Genomic DNA, 21,196 nt, shown 5'->3' with positions numbered 1-21,196 from the left:
ATATCTCCTGGAACTTAACTTGGTACCAACCAACCCATCGAGTAGTCTCTAATTGTTGGACGATAGGGGCTGAAGTATTATTCGATGCAGGAGTTAACATTAGGGAAGGACAGTGCAGCACGAACTAGGACACCAAGTAGATATATGGCATAGGCACTCGAGGAGTAGGAGTCTGAATGATAGTCTTCCTACCTAATTCCACTTTCTTAACTGCAATGAACTCAGATGATAATTCCCGAAGGTCACTCTGCAGATAGCCTACCATGGCCGAAAGAAGGTTTAGAGGTAGTCCATGAGCCAGGAGAACTGCTGGGTATAACACCTCCACTGTGATTGCATCTACAGGTCTAGTAGGCACCACACAGCATTTTAACCATAGCGTGTGGAAGCCAATAAACAGAGCTATATCATAAATCGGGACCTCCGCTTGATAATGAAAACTTTCAAACCCAGTGTATGCAGGAAAAACATCTTCTTTAGCTTCGCAAGTGTAATGGGCGGTAGCATCCTCAATGCGCTCATTGATTTCTTCAAGTGTGTTGGGAGCCATGTGAGTCACTTCCGCATCCTTATCAAACAAGTTTTGGAAGAGGTACTCAGCCCATTATCCCTATTTAACACCACTCGCTCGCTTATCGGTAGTTTGTACACAGATTTGGAAATGGCACATTAACTCCTAATAAGTGTCATATATTGCTGAAGTGCCATTTTTCAAAATCCTCAACTCTTTACTCCCAGAAACAAACTCTTTATAGGGAAATTCTCCAAAGGATAGCCCTGAGACCTTAAACATCTCGTGGAGTGCAAAACCTAATTCACTAACAGGAGTGAAAAAGGTACCGGTATGAGGGTTGTAGAACTCTAGCATTGTGAAAAAGGCCACTATAGTTTGGAGAAATCCCATATCGAGTAGCCAATATTAGGGTTCTCAGGTCAGAGATCCCAAGGGGCTCCTCTAATTCCTCTAGGAAAAAATTTACCATCCGAGCCCACCATTCTGTCTAACTAGAATGAACCTATGTAAGAGCTCTAAAGTCTTGAGCGAGGAACTCCCCTTGTACAGAGATAAATTTTCTGATGAATGTGTTCGCCAGTTTAGCAGGCTTATCAATATGATGCTCCTTCTTGACTGAACCAGGCTTCAAAGACATAAAGTAATTAAAGCCAACTAGTTGAACACCAAGATGAGTAAGATGGCCAGAAGTAACACCACCATGTTCATGGACAAGTTCCCAATCCATAGATTGTGGAATTGAAGGACATCGAATAAGAGATCAGCCACATCCGCTCCAAATTTAGCAGAAAAAGGTGATGATCATTGACGTCCCGTAGGCACTTGTAATTCCCTTCAAACATCCGCTTAGGTCCATGTCAATAGAATCATTGAAAAGAAAGGCTAGTTTCTTTAAAACTTTACACTCAACTATCTCAAACTTGGCATCTGTAACTAGAGATCTGAGGGTTTCAGGAGAAGCTTGGGTGATAAGTTTTGCCCTTTCTTTGTTAGTATCCTGGAATATGGGATACTCTAAATGAAAACTGAAGAGTTTATTCTTCTCTGTACTTCCTGCATGACTGAAGTAATGATTGAAGGAAAGAGACTCGCTGGATTAATGCACTGCGAAGTGAAGAAATAACCAATTAGTATGAAACTAATGATAAGTTTGAAAAGACCTGATTTCGAAATGCAGGGTCTAGACCTACGTTATAAATTTCAAAACACAGGGTCTAGTCCTAGGTTGTAAATTTCAAAATGCAAGCCTGCATTGTAAATTTCAAAATGCAGGCTCTAGACCTGCGTTGTAAATTTCAAAACACAGGGTCCAGACCTGCGTTGTAATTTCAAAATGCAGGTTCCAGACCTACGTTGTAAATTCGAAACACAAGTTCCAAAACCACGTTCTAATTGGCAAATGCAGGGTATATACCTGTGTTCTAAATTTTAAAATGCAGGTTCTTAACCCGCGTTCTAAATTCCAAATGCAAGATCTAGACTGCATTCTAAATTAAGAAATACTGAGGATAACATTTGTGTTTTAATGGCGGAACGTGAGTTTTCACGCAGCGTTAATGGTATAAAACTTGTCAAAACAAGTTAAAATCACCCAAGTCTACCATTGACTGAAGGAGCCTGCGGTGGCGGCATGGTCACCTGAGCATCACCAGCAGTCTTAGCCGACGATGCACCCTGAGAAAGAGCAACATTCAATTTGGAAGAAGTTTTCTTCTTAGGATCCATCTCAATCTTGTTGAAGAAGATGAATGGGAATCACTGGAGATTGAAACCAAAATCCTTGTTGGGTTCGTTGGAGAAGATGAACAATGGTGGAAAGTCGAATGAGTTTTCATGTGACCCTGACGGTCTATTTATAGACAGCGGTGAGCTGTCAAATCAGAACGAGATTTGAGAAGAAAATCATGCCCAAACGCAATCAGTGCATTCACACTGAGTCGGTTGCACTCTCAAACGCTTATTGCTGCGTCTCAGAGTAAAAAAAACACAGGGTTTTCTGCATATTTCAATTTCAAGAACGTAGGTTCCACTTACGCACTGATTCGCCATAACCAACAGGGCTATTATACATCTTCAGATACTTGGAGAGAAGCTAGCAATGGCCATCAAGATGACTGATGTCGAGAAGAAACTAATTTACAACAGGAAGCTCCACAGCCTCTTGAATGAGTATAGACATGTTATAATTGATATCACTGAAATCATCAAGCTTGATCCATCATGCAACTGATCCTTTCAAATGGCTTAACATTCTAACTAAAATTAACAAGGATATTGTTGATATCATTACTCTAGTTGAGCTGATCAAGAAAGGAGACAAAGTGGGTTCCTATGAGGCTACCCTCCTTACTAAAGTTGGGATAAGGTCCTTTTCATACGGGCTTGTGGTTCTCTCTGTCGATGACAATAGATCTGTCTTCAGCCCAGAGGTGCTCAACCTCATTGAGGATGGCCTCGTTGGCAAGTTTACAGCTGATATTTTAATTGTTGCTTTACTGTCCTTGGCTCTCTCTTATCTAACTCTTGCAGCTGCGCCTCACATGTTCATCAATACCTATGAGAACGTCTTTGCTTTTTCTATCGACACTGAATATACCTTTATACAAGTTGAAGGAGTATCTCAAAGATCTAAGCAAATTTGTTATTGCTATCGCCCCTGTTGCATTGGCTGAGGATGCTATTATTTCTGCTACCAAAGAAGAGGAACAAGGCGATCCTACTAATGGATCTAACAACAATGACTTGGGCTTTAGCTTGTTTGACCAAGTTCATTAACATCAAGACACAAAAGTTATCTTGTTTGGTTTAAGGAGATCAGGACTACCTTAACTAATTCCACGCGCTCACTGGAAGTATGAGTTAATCCTTACCAGAGAAGTTCTCAAGGAAGTCACTAAATACAAGAAGCAGAACTGCGACATACAAAATTTTTTTACAATCAGGTTCATGATACCTTCAAAATTGATATAGTGAACCGTCATTCAACAACAGATCTAAAACCAATTTGGGGATCTAAAGTATTCCGAAAATTCAACAGCCTTCATAATCAAGATCAGGAGTTACAATCTGATGACTCTCATATTTTTAAGGAGCCAAGACGAATGTTACAAGATGACGATCTTTGCAACGCTCTAGCAAAAGAGACTATAAATTGATGGTCTCTTCAAATCAAAACACAAGTGATCTCGTTCCAAAGTCAAAGCAATGCCAAACACAGCTTATAAACTATTGCTAAATGTAGCTCCTGAGCTGCCAACGCAGCTTCCAAAGTGCTGCCAAACGTAGCCTATAAACTGCTGCCAACGCAGTTTCCAAAAGCCGCGTTTGTGTAACAACCGTAAATTTTTGATACGTATTTAAATAAATTTTACTAGTATTTAAAATATTAAACTTTATTTTATTAATATTTTATCAATTTCTGGAATGTTATGAGTTTTAAAAAAATAAATAAATAAATAAAATATATAGTCCTGAAATTATTAATTATGTGAAATATTAATTTATAGTTACAATGAATATTTTAAATAATTATTTTAACTATTAATACTATTAATAATTTTTTTATGTAAATTTGAGCTTAGTACATTAGTACATATACAAATATATGAAATATATGACTATTTAGTTGTTAATTATTTATTAATATTATTATTCTGAATATCTTGCAAATATATGCCATAATCGTCTCCCTCTTAATTTCCTCTAATTTGAATTCCTTCCAAATTCTTTTTCCCAATCAGCCATAATCACTTCCAATCAATTCTCTAATCACCATTTAACTATTTCCTATTTACTCCCGTAATTCTGTCTCTCTCATACTTTCCTTTTTCTCTCTCCCTCTCACAATTCGACAGCTCAACCTCCTCCTCTTTATTTTTAATTCCCTGCTCTCTCTCTCTCTCTCCAATTATTCTCTTCATCTCCAAGAACCCCATCTCCTCCTCCTCTCTCGTTCACGAAACCCGACCCAGCTCTCCACCGTCGTTCACCGCCCAGCCAAGCCCGCCCCACTCATCCCCGCCGCGCACCACGTGGCCTCGCGATCGTCGTCGCTCCTCTCTGCCTTCCAAGCTCGACTGCCGACAGCCTAGCTGCGCCACCCAAGCCGAGCACACTCGAACCCGTGCCGACCACGCCTGTCCACGCCGGCCTTCAATCCGTCACCGCAGCAGACCCCAGTGAGCACCGTCAGCGCAAGCCCGATCACACCATAACCAAACCGCCTCAGCCCCTCCAGCCTCCATGAACCCGGCGACCACGACCCTAGACAGTGCCAGCGCCGCTTCCATCGCGTTTCCCCTCCTGTTCGCCGCCTCCAGAGAGCCCCGTTTCGGCCTCATCGTCTCTCCCCGACGTCGATCGGCCAACCCTAGAGCCGACAGCAACGCGCGCAACTTACTGCCCCTCGCCAGCCAGCGCTCGCTGCCTCCTCTGGCACGAGCCCTGGCCGTCGGCGCCTGTACACAGCACCGCACCGCCGCCGCCGTCAGGCCTCCTCACAGCAGCGGCTCAACATTTTCGCCTCGCAGGAGAATTGCCAGCCGCCGACCAGCCGCCTGCCTCGTCCACAGCCATCTCAGATCCCGCTCGCCGTCGCTTCCAGTCCTCCTCCGTCGAACTCTGACTAGCTGACGCCGCTGCCACGTTTGTCGCTGCCCATCGCCGCAGCCCTTGTCGGAGCTCTTCCCGACGTCGTTCTCCCACGTCGGATCCGATCTGCACTGAGGCAAGATCTCGCATCTTCATATTTTCCCGCTTTACAAATATTATTGATTAAATAATTTAATTAGATATGATAATGTCGGTAATGTGCATATTGTGAATATTTGACGTGGAATGTGGATAAATAGTATTAGATAATATTTTAGACGTAATATTGAGATATTTTGTGGTAATTATGTCGGAGAATTTAACGAGCATGAAATGATGAGTATATGTGTTGTAAATAGATTTTACGAGACATTAATAATTTTGTATATTTATGTATAAATATTTTCGGACATGAAATGACAAGTTATGAGTTAAAATTAGAAATTATGAAATATTATCAAAAAGAAATTAATTAAAGGAAATTTATAAAATAAAAATATATTACATTTCATGCAGAAAGGAATTATTATATTATATTATATAATCCTTGTTATTTTAAATTAGTTATAATAAGAAATAGTTTTAAATAGAATAATTTTTTTGGAAAAAGAGTATTATTTATGATAGTATGACTGATCGTCGTAGAGCACGACATTTCATGTGCAAAACGACATCGGTTTCTAGTTTTCTTTTTACCGTATTACTATATTAGGGAATACATAAGTATGGATAATTTGTATGAGAAGTTTGGACATCCCAGCGGTAAGATAACAATGAAGTCCACTTATGTATTACATTCATGCTGTATTTTGTTTATGCACTTCATGTTCATTACAGTTCTCTTTCTGCTTCATAAAACTGCTTAATCATGTTTAACATGCCATTCTATACTCATGATATGTTAACATGTTAAGAACCTTAGTAGTTCATGACTTAGTGACACGTGTGTGTGATTGAGATAGGTGGTGAACCCGAGTTTCAGTGAAGAATATGGTCGATTGCGAAAAACGAAAAGAGTTGGGTTGGGAAAGTCTTAGTTCGCATGATCGAATGTGATTGTTGACTAACTTTCAGGCCACACCAGAGACCTGTTTCGTCCTGGGGTTGGTTTGATGGACCAAGTGACCTATTTCGCCACTTGGATCCGTGACCTGTTTCGTCACCTGAGCTTTGCCTGAGTCTGGACCGGGCTGAGATCGGATTGCGTGTAGTCCTCTAGCCGCCTGTTTCACGGGATTGGATGCGCGTAGGGGATGGTGAACAATCAGTCTTTCGGTAATGCGAACTTGGACCTATTTGAGAGATGGACCGGTGAGTCTTAGGATGTTTAGTATTCGACCCAGTTACCTTTTCCACACAGCTGTATGTTATCATTAGATTTCCAGTTGCATGTACTATTGTCTTCCATATTAGTATTATTACTGTTATAGCATGGGTCATACGACCGCTTTATTTGTTCATGTGAGATCTTGCCGTGTGCCATGCACCCTGACGTACACCTGTTTTCTCTAGTGTGCGTCAGACTTAGGAGACGGACAGGTCCAGCTAGATGTTGAAGCAGAGCCAGTGTATGCCGAGCCGGAGTATCCTTCCGATGGAGTTGAAGAACAAACCGAAGCCTAGACATGTTTTCCTCTGTAGTAGCTGATGAACATTAGAACTCATTATCTTTTTATTCTTTAGTTAATGTCGGATTTTCGTATTTTTGGTAGTATTTCTTTTATTATGGACTATGTATTTTATTTCTGTCTGGACCTGTTTTGTAATAAGGGTATGTTTGACCCATATTTTTATGTCTGGATGATTTGCTATGGATGATATGTTTATTTCTTATTCTGGATTGTCATTATATTCTTGCTATTGTGATCGGGGACCTGTGATTGTGATTTGCGTATTTGACGCTTAGCGTATTAGATTGAGAAGAAAAGAAGAAGAAAGAAATATAATAGTGTATATTTCTTCTCAATCTAATACATCGCGGACTTGTTCACATCCCGATTCCTGAGTATTTTGGGAAGCGGGGCATGACAGTTTGACCTCCCAGTCGCTGCGTTCGAGCTTTCAAACACCGCGTTCAAGCGTGGAATTCATGCTAGAACGCGGATTTCACGTTTGACTCATTCAAATATGAGCTGATTGGTTTTCAGAACTGTTTTCCCACGATTTAAGGGGTTTACGCCCACTTAGGAGCAGATTAAGGGGGTGGTTACACCCCTTAATCTCCCTATAAATCTCAACAAACTTAACTGAGTAAGGGCTAAATTTTTTTGATCGGAAGGGTGGATCTTTGGGCTGGGTAGAGGGCTTGAGGATCTTCTCTTAGGATTCGAAAATCAATCTCATGGAGACCTTGAAGATTTCTTCAATAAATTTTTTTTTGGGTATTTTCTACTTGGCTTTAAAACTGATTTTCGGTTCAAATCAACTCTATTATAGAGTTTAAACTCATTCAGAGTCCTAAAACTTGTTAAGAGTTATCTTAAAACTTGCCACGTAAGTTGTATTAATTGTTCCAGTGAAGTAAGACGGTCAGATCGTCAACGAGAAGAAAACTCGACGTGAGTTTCGAGGGAGGCATCTCATCGCTACAGTGAAGAACCCAGTTTTAAATAAAGGGGTGGATCTCCATCGATCTTCTTCTCTTTTGTAAATCAGGAATCCAATGCAAGAAGATTTGTAATTTCTTTTCTAAGCTAGTTAGAGAGAAATTGTATTAGGAGAGTTGTAATTAATTCTTTCTCTAAGTTCGTTAGAGAGAATAACACAAAATTCATTTTCTCAATTGTCTTCTTCCAATTTTCCCACCAAACAACTCCTACCTCTTCCCCCTGGGGGTGATGGAGATGATCTCGCTAGCACTTTGATGCTCGTTGTTCCCCCCCTTTCAGGTAAAGAGTCAAGCACATGGAGAGTAGCAGGTTGATCGGATTGCATCTTAGATTCAATCTAGTTATTTATATTTGTAGTATTTCGGAGCTCCATAGTAGTTGTTTATTTTCAGACTCTAGAGATTGTGATTTTACTTTGTACAGGATAAGTGCCTTAGAGAGATTTCATTTGACTCTTGTATTAAGACTTATTTCAGATTTAGAGTTATTTTATTTCAGTTGGGCCCTTATGGTGATTTTTATACACTTCTTTTGTGCATATTGTGTTCATTGTACTACTTCATTATTCTTTGCATATTTTGTACCTTTACCTATTTGTTGATTCTACTAGAGAGATAGTAATTGTGATAGTGAAACATGTTATTGCACGGTGTTGGTGCATGATAGGTTTGACATTCTTGGATTCACCTTAGACTGCAGCTTTGTGTGAATCCTGGGGCATCACAGTTGGTATCAGAGCTCTAGTTCTAATATCATTAGGATCATCCATGTGTCATATTGTGGAGCTAGAATAGAGTTTCCTAGGAATCATGTATAGAGTCCGCTAGGAATTCCTAGTATGTGTGAGGATGTTATACACACACACACACACACACACACACACACACACACACACACACACACACACAAATTATAAAAAAAATCTTTTTATTATGACTATTTGCTTTGAATTAAAAAGCATGCTGTGAGTGATAAGTTATATAATTTTCTTATTAGTATACGTTATGTTATTTATGCTTGAGATCCTATTCACTATGTTTAACAAGCTCTACTTTTGAATTTATAGATGTAAGGAAGAGAACGCGTTCACAAAGGTTCTCATGCTCAGGGAGCTGGGCAAGCTGATACAGAGCCGGAGTCGCAGCAGACTCTGTAGTATCTAGTGGATCTCATAGCACCATTGGCAGCGCGATTAGCGGCGATTGAGGATCAGTTGGCAAATCAGGCTTAACGGGAGACACCCATTTGGGAAGATACACCAATAGGTACCCTACCACCACCAGTTGATGATGGAGCTGCTGAGCAGGAGGCTTAGCTTCGTCTCATAGAGAGATACTAAAAGTTGAAGGCACCAGAGTTTCATGGCTCGTCAGATTCTATTGTTGCACACAAGTGGAAGGAAGATGTGAGTAACATCTTGGATATGCTTAATGTGAACACTATGCAGAAGCAGAGGCTAACAACTTTTAGCCTCAAGGGCGATGCCGAAGGATGGTATCGACTTTATTTTACTCTAGAGTAGAGGATGATTATTTCGTGGGAGACTTTTGTTTACTTCTTCGACGAGCAGTATGTGTCGGCTGCAGAGAAAGCCGAGAAGGAGTTGGAGCTAGCCTGGTTAGAACAATGGGATATGTACATGAAGGTTTTTGAGAGTAAGTTTATGCCATTACTTAGATTTACGGGCATGTGGCACACTAAGGAGCAACAGACTCAGATGTTTTTGATGAGTCTTCTGATAATCACATTTTATTACAATTTTATACCCTCATTATCTATTTTATATGAATAAATATACCACTAATAATTGCTTTTATCTTTAATTGCAGGTTAATGAAGAATAAGAGCCCAAACTCTCATCTCTCAACAAAAAGCCCTTGATTTAATGAAGAAATGAAGCCCATGAAGCCAAAGGAATTCTTTCAAATATTTAATGAAGAAATAATTCAAAGCCCAATGGAAAATCAAGAGAAAATGCCAAGCCCAAAAGTCCAAGACAAAGCCCAAGACACAAGCCCAAAATCCAAGAGTTCTGCGGACAGCAACCAGAAGAAGGCAGGCATCGATGCCTGCATCGATGCCTGTATCGATGCCTGCATCGATACCATCGTACAGTTTGTTATAGATCTAAGGTTGAAATTTGTTATTTTTAGATAAGATTTCAATCCAATGGCTCTCATTCACTGATGTTTACTATAAATAGGGGTAGAGAGTGAGTTTTTTTGTAATTCTTTATTATTGTTTATTAGTTAGATTTACATTCATGCGTGTAGTGTAGATTTATTTTCTTGTATTTAATTTTTGCAATTTATTTTGTAGTTTAGATTTTAATTCTTTGTAGTTAGATTTATTTCTTATTCATAGTTTAGATTTTTCTTTTCTTTTTTTTTTTGTAATTAGTTATTTTTATTTCTTTTTTTTATTTCTTAAGCTGTGAAATTAATTCTTGTAGGAATCTTAGAATTGTATGATGCTAGTCTAATTTCCTTTATAGTATGCAAATTATTCTCTTTCATTTAAAATGTTCATGTTTAGGATAATCAACTAGAAAACTAATCGGTAGAAGAAGAATTTGATATTTATGCTTATCTTAATGGTTTGATAGGTTATGCTTATGAATTCTAGGATTACTATCTTGTTGTTGTTCTTATCATGAATAGTAATTTTTATTTAGATGATAATTTGATAGGCTATACTTTCCTTAAATGGTTTGATAGTCTATGCTTAATAAATCTAAGTTGAAATATGATAAAAAGAGAATAGTTTGTATTTTATAATTAAAATTTGCTAGTGGATTAAATTCTAGATTTCTCATATCTTAAATTGAATCATCCATCTTAACTTTCTTGAATTTTTTTTTCATTCTTGATTTTATTTCTTGATTTTATTTATTCCTCTTTCTTGCATTGTGATTTCATTTATTCTTTAATTCTTTCTTCTCTCCTCTAAAAATTCAATTTATTGTCTCTTGCATATATTCACAACAATCACTCATCACAATCATACTTATTCTTTAATCCTATTTTGTCACGCACACAATATAAGAACCTATTCTAATAATCTCTTAAAATCACCTTCCTCGTGGGATCGATAACTTTTTATACTATAACTTGATCAATGGTGCACTTACAATTTTGGTACATAATTATGCCGCATCAAGTTTTTGGCGTCGTTGCCGGAGAAGGTGCTAAAATAGGATTTTATTATTTTGGTTCTTTATCTTGTGTGTTTTCTTGTGAAGGAACCGTTTGGAGCTTGAAAGTCTTGGATTGAAGATCAAGAACTCAGAGAATTGCTTTCGGGTAAGTCCTCTTTCTAGTTTTTAATTTCACCCTTTTAGTTAGCTTCACAATTAGAGACACTTAGGATTTAAAAAAACAAAAAGATTTTATTTTTGTTGACCATAATAAAATCCACCTTTCACTTGGACATTAACTAACAAGATAATAAATTCAAACAAGAGCTCTCTTCTCACATTTGATTGTTGTTGACCATAATTAAAAAAAAAATATTTTCTTTTTATCATCTTTTTCAGTCGCTTTTAATTTCTAGGGTTGCATTTCATATAGTGCAGGAATTCACCAAAGTGATTGTAGCACTTGATTTAGCACACACTTAAAACATTCTTAAGGGCAAAACCCATAATCAAGATAAGGTAAGGGATCTCATCACCCTTTCCTTAGCCCACAAATCACTAATTCCTCACTTCACAAACCCAAGCCTTCTAAAACTCAGTAGACGTTGGCCCCTAAGGATTCGAGCTCAATAAGGAACAAGAAATCCTTAAGTGAACCGGTTTAAGTTTTCTCAGAATAGTTGGTGTCTAAGGCAAGGTTTAGGGGTTGCATAAAGCGTTCCGCAAGGAAAGAGGTACTTAATTGATCTTTGATCACCCTCTAGTACTATCCTTACCTGGCTAACTACCTGATAAAACTTTAATCTTTTCACTGTAGGAGTTTTTGGTTAGGAGCTGGACTAGTTGAGTTAGGCTAAAACCCTAGAATTAGAGTTGCTTGAAAAGTGATTGCTTTGATTTTTTAGGATTTTTTTCTTTTTCTTATATTTTCATATATAAAAAAACTAATTTTCTTTCTTTCCTTAAAAAGAAGAAAAAAAAATCGTTTTGGTGTATGCAAACTTGGGTTTGGGATAATTCTCATCGTTTAATCCGTGTTGAACCAATTCAAGAAATGGCAAATCAACCCGTTCTTTAGGATATGTGTTACCCCACCAGAAATGCAATTCCATCTTGCATAAGACTCCCCAAAGTAAATGGAGCAAATTTCGAGCTTAGACCGTATTACATAAACATGCTTCCCAAATTCCTAGGTAATGAAACAGAAGATGCATATATTTTTATCTCGGAATTTGAGTAAGTGTGTATTATGATTAAAATGAAAGAATTAACCGAAGATGCAATTAAGCTCAGATTTATTCCATTTTCCCTTAAGAACAAAGCTAAAAAATGGCTGTACAGCTTACCGACAAATTTCATCTCAACTTGGGAGGAATTTGTCACCGTTTTTCTTAAGAAAATTTTCCCTATTCACAAAACGGTAAAGCTTAGGAACAGCATTCAGAATTTCAAAATTGTCCCGGGAGAGCCATTCTGGAAATATTTTGACCGATTTAAAGATCTTTTAATCCAATGTCCTCATCATGGTCTAGAAAAATGGCGATTGTGCCAAGTCATATATGAAGGATTGGACTATTCTTCAAAAACATCTTTAGAATCGATGTGTCAGGGAGATTTTATGAGGAAAAACGCCGATGAAGCTTGGGAATTCCTAGAGAGTCTATCCTAGAAAACAATACAGTGGGAAAACTATGATGATAGGGTTTCATCTGTTCCCTAGTCTAAGTCTAGTAGTCTTTCCCTGGAGTCAAACATTGCGTCTGAAGCGAAGATGGCGACGATTCTACGGAGGTTAGAAGCCTTAGAAGTTAAGGAACGAGCTCTAGCTCAAATCAATCATATTTCTACCCCGGGATGTCATAACTGTCAGTCTTCTACCCATGTTTCAGAGGAATACCCTCTCCTAGGAAACAACCATGCTTTAGAACAGATGAACGCTGCATTCCAGCACCCTAAAAATGATCCATTTTCTCCAACCTACAATCCAGGTTGGAGAAATCATCCTAACTTTGCTTGGAACCAAGGAAATTCTCATGGAAACCAAAACTTCATTCCCGCGTCGAACCAACAATTCCCTAGGGGAAACACTGTCCCATTCAACGCACCAAACAACTTTCAACAAGCTATCCCAGTTTTTCCAACCCAACATCCTCATCCTCACCAGCCTACAAATCCTTCAAATTCTGAACATGAGGATGTTGGGTTGGAAAAACTCCCCGCAGGTTGAGAAAATCCTAGAAACGTTTAAACAGATCAAGATCAACATCCCTCTCCTAGATGCAATCGAGCAAATCCCTTCTTATGAAAAGTTCTTGAAGGACTTATGCACTAAGAAAAGAACCACCAACGTCCCCAAGAAAGTCTTCTTAGCTGCCAACCTCAGGGAAATTTTTTAAAACCCATGCCATTGAAATACAAGGACCCTGGTTGTCCCACAATTCCATACGTCATAGGTAACACTCACATTGATAAGGCACTTCTAGACTTGGGAGCCAGCGTCAACCTCCTTCCTTATTCAGTCTATCAACAGCTAGGTGTAGGAGAACTTAAACCGACAAGATGCACTCTACAGTTAGCTGATAGATCTGTAAAAATTCCCAAAGGAGAGGTAGAGGATGTTCTGATCAAAGTTGGAGAGTTCATTTTCCCTGTTGATTTTATTGTCTTGGAAACGCAGCCCGTTTCCAATCTCAAAAGTCAAATCCCCGTCATTCTAGGAAGACCGTTCTTAGCCACCTCAAATGCTTTGATAAACTGTAGAACCGGTCAGATGAAACTATCTTTTGGGAATATGACTGTTGACCTCAATATCTTCAACTTAGGGAGACAGCCTAGTGATCCATCTGATGAACCCATGGAAGTGAATTTCATTCAAGGAATATCCAGTGAACAATAAGAGGGAGAGTGTGAGTCTGATTCAAATGCATCTGATTTAATGATTGAGGAGCTTTCTGATGACGAACTTGAGATAGAACCGCTGGTCAATCATGTTTTTGCTGTTGGCTGGTAACGAGAACCTTTGGAGATAGAACCCCGAGTCCAGCTTCGCCCATCTGTGGAGGAATCCCCTAAGTTAGAGCTCAAACCTCTACCTGAAAATTTAGAGTATGCCTACTTAGGGGAGAACGAGTCTTTACCAGTCATTATTTCTTCTGATTTGACTACCGATCAAAAGGAATATCTCTTAGCTGTTTTAAGAGAGAATAGGGAAGCCATTGGATGGACCATGGCTGATATCAAAGGGATTAGTCCAACCATTGTTCAGCACCGAATCCATTTGATAGATGACGCCAAACCTACTAGAGATCCTCAACGTAGGTTAAACCTAGTAATGAAAGAAGCCGTTAGGAAAGACATTCTGAAATGTCTTGATCATGGGATCATTTATCCCATTTCTGATAGTTCATGGGTGAGTCCGGTCCAAGTTGTTCCAAAGAAATCTGGGATCACCGTGATCCAAAATGAGGCTAATGAGCTGATTCCCACTCGAATCCAAACTGGATGGCGAGTCTGTATTGACTACAGAAAACTCAACTTAGCCACTCGGAAAGATCACTTCCCTCTTCCTTTCATTGACCAAATGTTAGAGCGTTTAGCAGGACACGAGTTCTACTGTTTCCTGGATGGATATTCAGGTTACAATCAAATCCCTATCGCTCCCGAAGATCAGGAGAAAACCACCTTCACTTGCCCGTATGGAACATTCGCATACCGACGCATGCCCTTTGGACTGTGTAACGCACCGGCCACATTCTAACGTTGCATGATCAGTACTTTTTCTGACATGGTAGAGCGATTTCTCGAAATCTGACTCTCAATTGGGAGAAATGTCATTTCATGGTCAAACAAGGCATTGTCTTAGGACATGTAGTTTCCAATAGGGGAATCGAAGTGGACAAAGCTAAGGTAGATCTCATTTCCAATCTCCCTCCTCCTAAAACAGTCAAATATGTCAGATCGTTTCTTAGTCATGCTGGTTTTTACCGACGTTTCATCAAGGATTTCAGCAAAATTGCTAGACCCTTGACCAATCTCTTAGCCAAGGATACATCATTTGTCTTCTCTCCCGACTGCCTCAAAGCTTTTGAATATCTGTAAAAGGAGCTAACCACAGCTCCTATCATTCATGCACCGGACTGGACCTTACCCTTCGAACTGATGTGTGATGCATCTGATTCTGCGATTGGTGCTGTTTTAGGATAACGGTTTGATGGAAAACCGCATGTAATCTACTACGCCAGTAGAACTCTGAATGATGCCCATCAAAATTACTCTGTCACAGAGAAAGAGTTTTTAGCTGTAGTCTTTGCCTTAGAAAAATTCAGGTCCTACCTCATCGGTTCCTTAACCAAAGTTTTCACAGATCATGCTGCACTAAAGTATCTTTTGACCAAAAAGGATGCTAAAGCACGGCTCATTAGATGGATTCTCCTTCTTCAAGAGTTTGACATCCAAATTCTTGACAGAAGGGGAACAGAGAACCCTGTAGCAGATCATCTCTCTCGACTCCCAAATACACTAACATCAACCGTTCCAATCAATGAGCATTTTCCTGATGAACAACTCCTACAAGTCCAATTTGTCCCATGGTTCGCTGACATTATGAACTACATAGTCATGAACCAGATCCCTTCTCATTGGTCCAAACAGGATAGATCCCGTTTTCTCTCCCAAGTAAAATACTTTTACTGGGATGATCCATATCTGTTCAAATACTGTCCTGATCAGATCTTTAGAAGGTGTGTTCTCACTGAAGAAACTAGGAGTGTTTTATCATTTTGTCATGAACAAGCATGTGGGGGCCACTTTGGCCCGAGAAAAACAGCTAAAAAAGTTCTCCAATCTGGGCTGTATTGCCCCACTCTCTTCAAGGATTCATTCGAGTTTTGCAAAACCTGTAACCGTTGTCAGTTGTTAGGGAAGGTCACTAGAAGAAATATGATGCCCTTACAACCCATATTATCAGTTAAACTTTTTGATCTGTGGGGTATCGATTTTATGGGACCATTTCCAAATTCCTTTGGAAATGTTTACATTCTAGTAGTTGTTGAATACATGTCAAAATGGGTTGAGGCGGTAGCTTGCAAAACTAATGACAACAAGGTCGTTATCAAGTTTTTGAAAGAGAACATTTTTGCACGGTTTGGAGTACCTCGAGCGATCATCAGTGACAACGGTACACATTTCTGTAACCGTTCTTTTGAGGCTTTGATGAGGAAATATTCAATCACACATAAATTGTCAACTCCTTATCACCCCAAACCAGTGGACAAGTAGAGGTCATAAACAGGCAAATCAAACAAATCTTAGAAAAAAAACAATAAATCATAACAGAAAAGATTGTTCTGTAAAATTACGTGATGCTCTTTGGGTATATAGAACAGCTTTCAAGGCCAATTTGGGGATGTCACCATACAAACTGGTATTCGGGAAAGCTTGTCACCTACCAGTAGAGTTTAAACATCGAGCAATGTGGGTGATAAAACAGTTGAATTTTGATTCAGACTCGGCAGGTAAGAACAGATTGCTCCAAATAAATGAGTTGGAAGAAATTAGAAATGATGCATACATAAACTCAAAAATTTACAAAAAGAAAACCAAGATTTTTCATGACAAATCAATTTTGCGAAAAAATTTCTCTCCAGGACAGAAAGTTTTATTATACAATTCAAAATTGCATCTTTTTTCTGGAAAATTGAGATCAAGATGGACAGGTCTATTTTTTGTCAAACAAGTTTTTTCGCATGGGGCTGTCGAGATAGAAAATCCTAAAAATGGTAACATTTTTAAAATAAATGGTCAACGTCTAAAACCATTTTTAGAATTTTCTACGCTCGAAGAGGAAGAGGTGTTGGTTCTTCATGAACCTCATTATCTGAAAAAAAAAAAAACTAATTTTCCTTTTGTTCTTAAAAAAAACATAACAAAATTTGAATAAGTAACATAGGTTTAAAAAATCTATACATATTCTTAAAAATAATAATAACTATAACTAATAAATATATATATATATATATATATCTTATATAATATATAATATTAATATATATATATATATATTATATATTCTCATTTTTCTTCTTCTTCAAAAAAAAACGTTGAATAAGCTAACATGAAAATAATAATAATAAATAAATATATATGTTAAATATCAAATATTTTTTAGGCCATTTTCTTATGGCCCAAAACAAAAACGAAAACAAAAACAAAACAAAACAACAAATAAAAAAAATTATATATATACATATGGCCGCATAATCACAGGCCCAAAGAAAAAAATAATATAGAGAGGAAAACTGTGTTTGGGCCGGCTGGCCCAAACACCATGGCTTTGGCATTCGATTCCGGCATCAATGCCGGCATCGATGCCAAGCCTCCTTGCTTTTAAAACCACAGCCCCACCCAATTCACTTTCTTCTCCTCTTCCTTTCATCTCCCAAACCCCGATTTTTTTCCCTTATCAAACCCTAATCCCCCCCCCCCCACACACAAGATCAAGATCACAAGGAGGAGATTCTTCACTAATTTTGGTCTTCTTCCACCTCCACTCATCTACCAAGGTAATTTTTCTAACTTGATCTTGTAAATTTTTTTTACATAGATGATCTAGTGGTTGAATCATGGTAGTTGTGAATGAGTATCATATTTTATGTTGATTCATGATCAATTCGACAATTGAGGTTTAATTTGGGAATTTGCCAAAATTTTGGGGATTTTTATTCAAATATACCGAATTTTTTTTTTTGGGGGGGGGGTTATGCAGAAATCCAAAAATTCTTTTAGGGTTGAACTTAGGATATCTTGTTCAAAAATCTGAAAAAAAAATTTGGGGTGTTTTGTGCAAAACTAAAAAAAATTAGGGTGTTTCATGCAAACCCAAAAATTCTTAGGGTTTTTGTGCAAAAACGCATAATTTTGAACATTCAATTGGGTACGTGATTTCAAATTGAATTTTTTTGGGTGTTTTATGCAAATCCCAAAAAAATTAGGGGGGTTTTTACAAAAATAAACTTGAATTTGGGGTGTTTTATGCAAATGTGAGTAATTGGTCAAATAAAAGTTTAATTGGATACTTCTCACATTCGGAAATTTATACTGGATATTTTATTCAACAATTGTAAGGTTTAGCTTATAATTGTCATTTCAACATGTATGTTTCACCGATCAAGTTATCAAAATTTTAACATTTTTGTTCTCAAAGAATAATTTTGAGGGAATTTATTATCAAAAGAAAATCTGGTAACTTGAAATTAACTCATGTTGAACAATTTGTAGCTAAATAAAATAAATAAATAAATAAATAAAATTTGGAATTTTATTATTAATTTTTTTTCTTTTCCTTTTTTTTCTTTTTCTATAGATGCCCCCCAGAAAGAAATCTCGAGCAAGCTCATCATCCTCTGATCCATCTGACACCGATATAGATAGACCCACTATTTTAGCTAGAATTGTGGGTCTTAACATTCATTTTGAGAGGGGATTTCAGATGAGTGCACTGCATACATATCATTCCACAGTCACCATGTTAACTGCAGTAGGTCTTTGGAGCATGATGACAAAACCCTTAGAAAAAGCAAACATTTCATTAGTGCATGAGTTCTATTCTGGATGGGAGATTGATCCAGATAGAAAATTTTTAGCTTTTTCTATCGTGAGGGGTGTTCGGGTTATTTTCGATCTTTCCACTATCTGTGCTACCCTTGACCTTGCAGAACCACCCACTGATGTACCAGATTACTTCCATTTAGCCTCCACATTATAGCCTGGTACACCAGAATACAACAACATGTCTGCAACCTTGTGTGGGAGGATCTTTACATCTAGTTTCGGTTCAGGAAATCTCAAACCAGAATATAGATTACTTAATCTTTTCCTGAACTTTGATTTGAAACCCACCACTGCATACTCTGTCATTACCCCACATGATATACTCCTTCTCTTTTGGATAGCCACTGGTCAGCGATTTGAGATAGCGAGGATTATATTTGTATGGATGCGCTCATCAGTGGAGAATGTGTTGGATTGGGTCAGGACACAGTCTGCATCACGTACTCAGCTCATGTACCCCTATTTTATCACTAGACTCTGCCATAGATTTCACGTTCCAGTATTCACAGAGGATAGGTTAGAAGCAGGGAAGGGGTTACTAAATGATCAGACTGTGAGGAGGAGCATTTCAGGGCGAGATCAGTCCGGTCCTTCAGGTAGAGAGTCTCCTCAGCACTAGCCAGCTACACATGACCCCACTCGAGAGGAGATGGATACAATGCGGAGTCGCATGGATAGGATGCAGATTCGCATGGATAGGATGCAGAGTCAGATGCACAGGATGCAGCGGCATATACACGACATACATGGTCAGATGAGCTACTCCACCGATACCCTGGCATATTTGGCGAGAGGATAGCAGAGAGAACATGGAGATACAGATGGATCTCCACCTGAGCTTCATAGTTATATCTGTAGAACCCCGTAAAATTTTTATATGAGTATATGTGAATTATTAGTAAATAAATAATTCTTTTATGATAAATAGCTTGAGGCCATTGATGTACATGATAACAAGTTATTTGAGATGATATGAGAGTATGAGTGTAGAGTTTTGTGCGTTGGTTTTGCAAATAAGTAAAACATGCACAAAAACAATATTGTTCCAGATCAGTCGACACATCAGTCGACTGACTGTATCGGTCGACACATCAGTCGACTGATACGCTGATTTCCAGTTTTTCAGGTTTCGGGTCTGTTTTGATTTGGTTCGGGTTTGGGTCGGGTTTAACTATTGGTATATATCCCACCTCACCCGAAAACATCCCCTCTCATCCTCAGATCAGAGAAACCCTAGCCCCCTCTCCCCTCTCTCAAACCCTAAGTTGTTCTTGGTGATTTGGGGAAGAAATCAGAGGATCTTCGGCGGGATTTTCAGTTTGCAAAATCGGAGGATCTTCGGCGGGATTTTCAGTTTGCAGCGAAAGGAATCACTCCCCCTCAGATCCAGGAGCTCTTCATCACCCCAGAGGCGAGTAACATCTCGCCCAACTCTGTCCCTTTTGTTTTTACACGAATTTATTGAGTTTTATGAGTTTTGATTTAGCCAAAAACGTATTTTTGTACAAAGAACGAATCTTTATGGTATATGAGGTGGGGTTTTGAGCCTCTCAGTTTATAAAAGAACCAACAATGTTTTATTAAGGAGATCTAGTTCTGAAATGTGATTAGAAGAGATTTAACATGAGTTTTGTTTCTAACATGAGATTTAACATGAGTTTTATTTCAAAAAAATGATTTAAAACATAAGTACACATGTTTAGGGTTTTGTTCATGTATTCACTTATGGGATTTCTGTTTCAGTTTAGTTCTTACATGTTAATATCAGTATCTTCATGCTTGGGATTGATGGGAATGAGTTTAGATCGAATTTGGGGTATATAGCAATCTGTGCAGAGGTTCTGCAGTCTGTCGGTCGACTGATAAGTCGACCGACGGGCACATTTTGTAGCCATCAGTCGACAGATCAGTCGACTGACGGGCTGGTTTTATTTTCCCAGTTTCTCAGTCGACTGGTCAGTCGACTGGCGAGCTGAGGCTGTGCTGCCTGAGCCTCATCAGTCGACATATGAGTCGACTGACGTCATCAGTCGACACATCAGTCGACTGATGAGCTGTTTTACAGATTTTGATCTGTTTGAGTTGTCTTTCGGGGTCGCCTCGATAACCTGACCCTAGCTTATCATGTTAATGACTTATCTGTACATGTGGGTTGACTTATGTCACAAGTTTAGACATGTACACCGAGATGCGGGTGAGTTTAGATTATGTATATCTGTCCGCCTATACTTTTCACAGTTACACAGTCCTCGTGTTGGACAAGCATCACTTTACAGTCCTTGTGTTGGACAAGCATTACTTTATAGTCCTCGTGTTGGACACCCTTCCCACTTAGTCCTCGGGTTGGACATGCATTGCTTTTTAAATCTTCGTACTGGATATGTTTTACCACCCGGTCCATGCGTTGGACAACGGTCACACCCGGTCCATGCGTTGGACAACGGTCACACCCGGTCCATGCGTTGGACAACGGTCACACCCGGTCCATGCGTTGGACAACGGTCACACCCGGTCCATGCGTTGGACAACGGTCACACCCGGTCCATGCGTTGGACAACGGTCACACCCGGTCCATGCGTTGGACAACGGTGCGTTTAATATATATATATATATAGTCTACGTGTTGGACACTTAATCGTTTTCAGACATGACACTTATTGTGGCCATGACGCGATTACACTTATCGGTAGAGATGGGTTTGCATTCGTTTCCTTTATTGTTTCTTGTATTAGATCTCGG

The 21,196-nt window shown here is 38.8% G+C and overlaps 1 pseudogene; it reads left to right on the top strand.

The window, feature by feature from the left end:
* Nucleotides 2,613-3,289, top strand: LOC109821480 (annotated as a pseudogene).

Source organism: Asparagus officinalis, chromosome 8, assembly GCF_001876935.1.
Source record: "Asparagus officinalis chromosome 8, Aspof.V1, whole genome shotgun sequence".
In the NCBI taxonomy this organism is placed as follows: Eukaryota; Viridiplantae; Streptophyta; class Magnoliopsida; order Asparagales; family Asparagaceae; genus Asparagus; species Asparagus officinalis.
Note: the sequence above shows the minus strand (reverse complement) of the source record. Positions and strands in the feature narration are given on the sequence as shown.